The following is a 6,605-nucleotide window of genomic DNA, read 5'->3' on the forward strand; positions in this document are numbered from 1 at the left end:
TGGTGGTTGCCTCTTTCTTACTCCCTGCACCCTGGCTGGTCCTGGGGGACACGTCCTGTAATAACATCGGGGAGCAAGAATAAGGACCGCCAGCCAGCTTTGTGGTTGCTGTTGTTGGGCTGGTGGCGGGGAGGGGTGGGTGGTGATGGGGGAGAGAGGGAGGGGTATAGGAACCACTGATAGGATTCAAATGTTAATAATGGATGTGTTTTGAGAAGTGAATGTACCTCTTCTGATGCCATTGCTGGTATTCAGTAATTTTCCACTCTTCCTTCACACTAGTCCCTTAGGTTTATATGTGGGGACCCCCTTTTCCCCACTCCTACTTAGGAATCCTTTGTGGCATCAATCAGAAATCTGTGGTCATCGTACGATGACATTGACACCTTTTCCCACTACTTTCCTCCCAGTGACTGCTATCCGGTAAACAATAGCATTTAAAGAATAAGTCTGCCAGTTGGTGGGAAGTCCCATTATTTGATGAAGAATAACTTTCTTTCTTCAAATGAATAGGTCTCTATAGATTGTGAAATTAGGTTTGCGACCACCTTACTAGGCCAGCATATTGTGTGTGTGTGTGTGTGTGTGTGTGTGTGTTTCTTTGTTGTCAACGTGCCTATTGTCGGCGATTGTGCAAGTGGCCGAAACCTCGCTCAGGCCCATTCTGACTCAGCGGGGTGTGGTATGGTCTTCCCCAGACAAAGCCTTTCTTATGGGGAAATTCCCTTAGTATTGTTACTTGATCACTCACAGGTATGCTTTTTAAAACTCAGATTGGCTTCTTTTTTTTTATTCCTCACCCGAGGATATTTTTCCATTGATTTTTAGAGAGAGTGGAAGAGAGAGGGAAAGACAGAGAGAAATATCGATGTGAGAGAAACACATCGATTGGTTGCCTCCTGCGTGTGCCCGGACCAGGACCCGGGCTGGGGAGGAGCCTGCAACCGGAGTACAAGCCCTTGACTGGAATCAAACCCAGGACCCTTTGGTCTGCAGACCAACACTCTATCCACTGAGCAAAACCGGCTAGGGCCAGGTTGGCTTCTTTATTGAAATGCAGGGACTGGGCATTAGAATAACCCCCATTTCCCCTTTTCAGTGATCTCCGAAGACGGTGGGCTGGGGGAAAAGGTTGCGTGACCTTAGGCATGTCACCTCTCCCCACCCCCATCTTTGTTCCCTCATCTGTAAAAGTCAGACTGTGGCCTCCTTCCACGTCCCCTCCAGGCACTCACATGGCGGGGATGTGTATTGTCTTGGCTGATGGGGTGGGGAGGGTGGGAAGCAAAGTGAATAAGGAAAATACCATCTCATGCCAGCGGGCTGGGCGACCTGATATTGGCGAAACTGAATTTCTCCGAGTCTGAGCCCATCTTCCCTGGGATCCCTTTCAGACATAACGACCTAGTCAAAGTAGTAGGTGCTCATTAGCCCCAGTGCTGACATCGCTGAATTCTTTCTCCTGACCTCCTACATTTCCCTTCTCTTTGTGATCAATAATCCTATATAATAAAAGCCTAATATGCTAAGTGTCCGGTTGTTCATACAACCAATCAAAGAGTAATATGCTAATGATATGCTAAGGTCGCTCAACTGCTCTCTATGACATGTACTGACCACCAGGGGGAAGACTCTCTGGTAGGTTAGCTTGCAGCTGGGGTCCGGCTGATCAGGACTGAACAAGACAGGCTGGATGTGACCTCAAGCCCTCCCGCCGTCCCTCCCTGGCTGGCCTACGTCCCGCATCGCTCCCCAGCTCCAATTGCGCACCAATGGGGTCCCTCGGCCTGGCCTGTGCCCTTTCGCAATCTGGGCTGAGGGACCCTCCCCCCCCAGTGCATGAATTTTGTGCACTAGGCCTCTAGTGTGGAATAAAAAGCTATGACCAAAATGGAAGAGTTGGGGCATTTTGTTTAGGGATACAATGAACAGTCACGTTGCCTTTAGGAATGAGTCTCGTTTCCAGAATAAAGTCAGGCCGGGTGGGACACTGCATTGTCCCCAGAGTTTGGTGTGGACATGAATGGGTTCAAGTGAAGCAGAGTAAGCCAAACAAAGCCCACTACCCAGAGTGTGGAGCAGCCCCTGCAGAACTAGGGGCGCCATCATCCCTCTCTCTCTTGGGCAGGCTTGGCCGCCTGGCACCTGGGAAACTCGAGAAGTTCACCCCAAAATAGCTGGCACTATAACCTCAACCCTCAGTCCCATGGCAGGCAAACAGCTGTGAAACACTGGACCTCTGGCCCTCCGTTTTTCCTTCTCGGAGCAGAAAACAATGCCATTTCTAAAAATCGGAGCAGGCTGTAATTAGGCCGCCAACAAACAGGGCAGGCATTTCCTATCAGGTACATGTAAAGAAGAGAGGTGGTTATTCCTATTTTCTAGGAAAATCCGCCCGTAGCCCGGCCTTGGAAACCCATCAGAGAATGCAGTGGGTCCTTCGGGATGTGTTTTAATTGGGAGCCTCTAGGGGTCAGCACCGCGTCAAGGAAGGGCACTCTGGTCCTGGATAGTCTGGCCTGTTTCCCTGAGTGCGGGAGCGGGCTGACCTCAAAGGGCAGGAGAGGAGAGAGTGGCCCAGGTAAACACAGCAGAAGGCGCAGAGCCCTTTTCCTGGACATAAACCCTAACTTTTGGCTCAGGTTGTTTTTCTCTCCCCTGCTTTCTTCCTTTGCATCTTCCTCCACAGCTCCCGCACCCCCTGTGCACACTGTCAGCTCCATAAACGCATCCTATTGACCGATCAGTGGCGCGTGGCACTTAGCTCCCTCTGGAAGGCTGGGGAGACGCGGAGGGGATGGACAGAGCAGTTCCTCACTCTGAGTGCGGAGGCAGCCTGGGCCTGCTGCTCATTAGCCACAGGCTCTGCCAAACCTGCAACTCCCACCCCAGCTGCAGGGCCCCGGGGGCAGCGCCGGACCACAGGCTTCCACTTGGAACCGCACCCGGCTCCCGGGGGCGGCACGGGTCAGGCGTGGTGGGGGAGGGTTTGAGCATCTACAGGAGACCTGGGCATAATCGAAGTCGGGAGCCCCCCAAAACTGGTGGGCACTCCTGGGGGCTCCAGGGCATAAGACCAGAGGACACCAAGTCCAAACCCAGAGGCAGCCTGGGGAGCTCCCAGAGTTTCCCCGGGGTTGCCTTTTAGTCCAACAAGGAACGAAAGATTGGGGCCAGCAGATTCGTTGAAATTACTAGTGACTCTAAAATGGAACCCGAGGGCCGGGCAGGGCTACAGAAACCAGCCTGCCCTCCTCGCTACCTGCCGTCCTCGGTCCTGCCCCCTGGCAGAGCCCTCCTCAAGGCCATGCAGACTCTTCTAATAACAGAAGGGGCTGCTCCAGGCTCTTCGTAATGAAGAGGCTTTGAGCTCCCCCTGGAATAAATAGCAGCAAAATCCACTTTGTGGTCAGGCCAGGGCTGAGCAAGAAGATAGTGCTTCCTCGTCTGCTCACACCTGGGAGCCGGCAGTAGCCTCACCATCATGCGCCCACAGCTTCCAGCTCCAGCCTGCCTTCTAGAACTTTCCTTCCCCACCTCTGTGCAGAGGCAGCGTGCACACTCTCAGAACCCTGCCGCGGCTGGGTAATTCTGCGTGTCTTAGATCAATGCGTGGAGATTGGAGAGCACTTTTCAAAGGCAAACTTCATTCATGCTGAAGCTCATTTGTTTGTCTGAATGATCTACCGCCATCACCGCCACAACGTTCCTGTAGGGAACATTGGTGCCCACACCTGCTTTCCTCAATTCTGAGGGCCTAGTGTCGTCACCAGCTCCCCGTGATCGTGATCAGGACCCCCTGGTCCTGGCAGGTGGGCATGGGCTCACTGGTGAGCGGCTGCAGAGGCTGTAGAGGCTGCAGGGAGCAGGACGTGCCAGACCCAGAAGGGGTGCTTTTCTGTCCTCTGATGCTGCAAGGAGAAAGGGAGGGGAGCAGAAACGGTGAGTCGGAGACAACCTTTGAACTTGTAATCCTGCAGGGAACACGAAGCTGTGCGGGTTCGGGAAGGGGAGGGGACCGTGTCTCCTAGGGACGCGGAAAAGCTGGTTTTCCAGATCGGACTCTTGCTCCCAGATGGCCTTCGTCTTTAAACCGTTCGTTTCCCGTGCTCAGAAGTGTGAAGGGCCACTCGGAGCCTCGGCTACAAGGGGCTATAAAAATACAAACCGTTGTGAAGAATGGACTTTACATTGGGGTCTGGAGTGTGTCCGTTTCACAGCTCCTGACTGCAGTACTCCCCGGAATATGAATCTAATTAACCGAAAAGGACGGGGGCCACGTCTCCCGCCAGGTCTCACTGCTGCAAGACTTCAAGTTGAAGGCACCCTAATGAGGGCTGTCCAGCCGCCTTTTCCCCCTCATCACCTCCCCCTCCCACCTTGCCGGACACTGAGCACTTTATAATTCAAAGCTCATCTAAATTTCACAGGGTGGTGTAATTCAGACCTTTACTAGGCACACCACTACCTCAGAAGCATGGCCTTCACATCTGCAGGTGGCCTTAGCTTTCATACTGTGTGAAAAATAACTATGACCTAACCCGTGCCTTTTACCAGCGGCCTTGTACAGTGTAGCTAAAAGCAGTGATTCCAGCCGTGGGCAAACTACGGCCCACGGGCGGATCCGGCCCGTTTGAAATGAATAAAACTAAAAAAAAAAAAAAAAGACCATACCCTTTTATGTAATGATGTTTACTTTGAATTTATATTAGTTCACACAAACATTCCATCCATGCTTTTGTTCCAGCCCTCCGGTCTAGTCTAAGAACCCATTGTGGCCCTCAAGTCAAAAAGTTTGCCCACCCCTGGGTTAGGCAGAGGAGAGGGCGGTACTTGGGGACAGAGCTAAGCAATCCTGGTGTCTTTTGACGTCTTCTTCCTTCCAAGACTATTTCTGACCCTGGCCAGCTCCCAGGTGACTCCCGGAACTGGTTACCAAAAGGGCTAAGTGAGATCACGGTAGCGATTGGGTGTAGAAGTCTAGCCCACAGGGAACAAACCAGTGCCCTTCTCATGGTGGACGAAGGCGTCTCGTCCGTGCATGCCTTGCAAGCTTTTGAAAAAGATCTGTTAGCCAGACTCACGCCGGACGTGTCATCTCATTCGATGCTAATGAACTCATCCAACCCGTCCACATAGTCTGGTCTCGGGACTCTGGCCAACCCTTTGCCTAAGCCATGAACGCACATCCCCTTGCTCTGAGCCCCACTCTCTTCAGCTCCAGAAGCACACAAACGAAAGTTGCCACGTGCGCTTGAAAATTCCATTTGGAAGCTCGTGTTGGTGACTCTGGATAGGATCTGAGAAAAGGAAACAGACTCTGCGTCGGGTGTGCTGCCAGCTGCATAGAGTTCATCTCGCCGGGGACAGTTCTGCCCGCTGCGGAGGACAATGTTGCAGATGTGGAGATGTGAGACAGGCGGGGAGGTGTGAAACAGGCGGGGAGATGTGAGACAGATGTGGAGTTTGGAGGACCTATGAGGAGTTCAGAGTTGGACAGGTTAAATTTCAGATGCCCAGTAGAGGGCCAAGTGGAGATGCCGAGCAGGCGGATGGGTGGAGGAGTCTGACAGAGGTTTGGGCATCACGTTTGAAGAGGAGTCTCCTAGGATTTATGGGCTGTGTGAAGAGGAGTTCCGTTAATAGCATATGGTTGGGGCTCAGAGCCAAGTGTGGTGGGCAGCAAAGCCCTGGATTCCTGTGCCCTTGACGTGGCTCGTCTATGTATCTAACCCAGTGCAGCATCTTAATCAACTCTTCCCACCACTGGCTTCACTGGCACCTTATCAAAGGCTCCCCCGTCTCACTCTTAGCACCGCTCCCTGCTTGTCCTCTGAATGGACAGCGCTGCCTGGCTGAACTCTTCCGTGGTCTCTGAGGTTCTCAACTTGCCCGGCTCTTGACATTTTGTCTTTAGCTCCCATTGCTCCAAGCTTTGTGGCTGCAGGGAAGCCCCCCTACTCCTGAGTAACTCCACCCGCCCCGCTCACCCCAGTTCTGCAAACTCCAGCCCAGGCAGGGCCCAGGCCCCCTATTCACTCCGGAGATGTCAACATTTGCACAATTTCTAATTCAATTCCCAGAAGGTAGACATACAGGGTGGGGCAAAAGTAGGTTTACAGTAGTGATTACTCAAAACAGTGTATTCCTGTAATTTTTTAATTAATTTTGTATTATTTTCCATACAAACCATTTTTAAAAATCAATTTTAACTATAAACCTACTTTTGCCCCACTCTGTTTCTTATCCCTGCCACCTTGACAGATGAGAAAACCGAGGTTTAAAGAGGCAAAATCACCTGCCCCAATCACCCAGATGGGAAGTTTCTTGTTCTATTGCTGTGTGCCAATTTACCACAAACTTCGAAACGTAACACACATCTACGACCTCATTCTGTGCATTGGGAACTTGGACATATTTTATCTGGGTGTCCTGTTTCAGGGTCTCGTGGGCTACAGTCAGGGTGTCCCCCAGGACTGGGGTTTCATCTGGGCAAGGATCCATTCCCAAGATGCTCAGTAGTTGTCTTGTCGACAGAATTTGAGCAATTCAGATCCTTGCCACGGGGTCTTGTGCGATGTAGCTGATCACTCCTTCAGTGCGTG

At 52.0% G+C, this 6,605-nt stretch overlaps 1 long non-coding RNA gene across 1 annotated transcript; it reads left to right on the forward strand.

Annotated features, from left to right (window-relative positions):
* Nucleotides 1-149: 149 nt before the first annotated feature.
* LOC132243088 (uncharacterized) lies at nt 150-6,219 on the forward strand. Its single transcript, XR_009454786.1, has 2 exons — nt 150-4,596; nt 4,819-6,219. It is a non-coding gene; the product is annotated as an uncharacterized LOC132243088 (long non-coding RNA).
* The last annotated feature ends 386 nt before the right edge of the window (nt 6,220-6,605 follow it).

Source organism: Myotis daubentonii, chromosome 10 (assembly GCF_963259705.1).
Source record: "Myotis daubentonii chromosome 10, mMyoDau2.1, whole genome shotgun sequence".
Lineage (NCBI taxonomy): Eukaryota > Metazoa > Chordata > Mammalia > Chiroptera > Vespertilionidae > Myotis > Myotis daubentonii.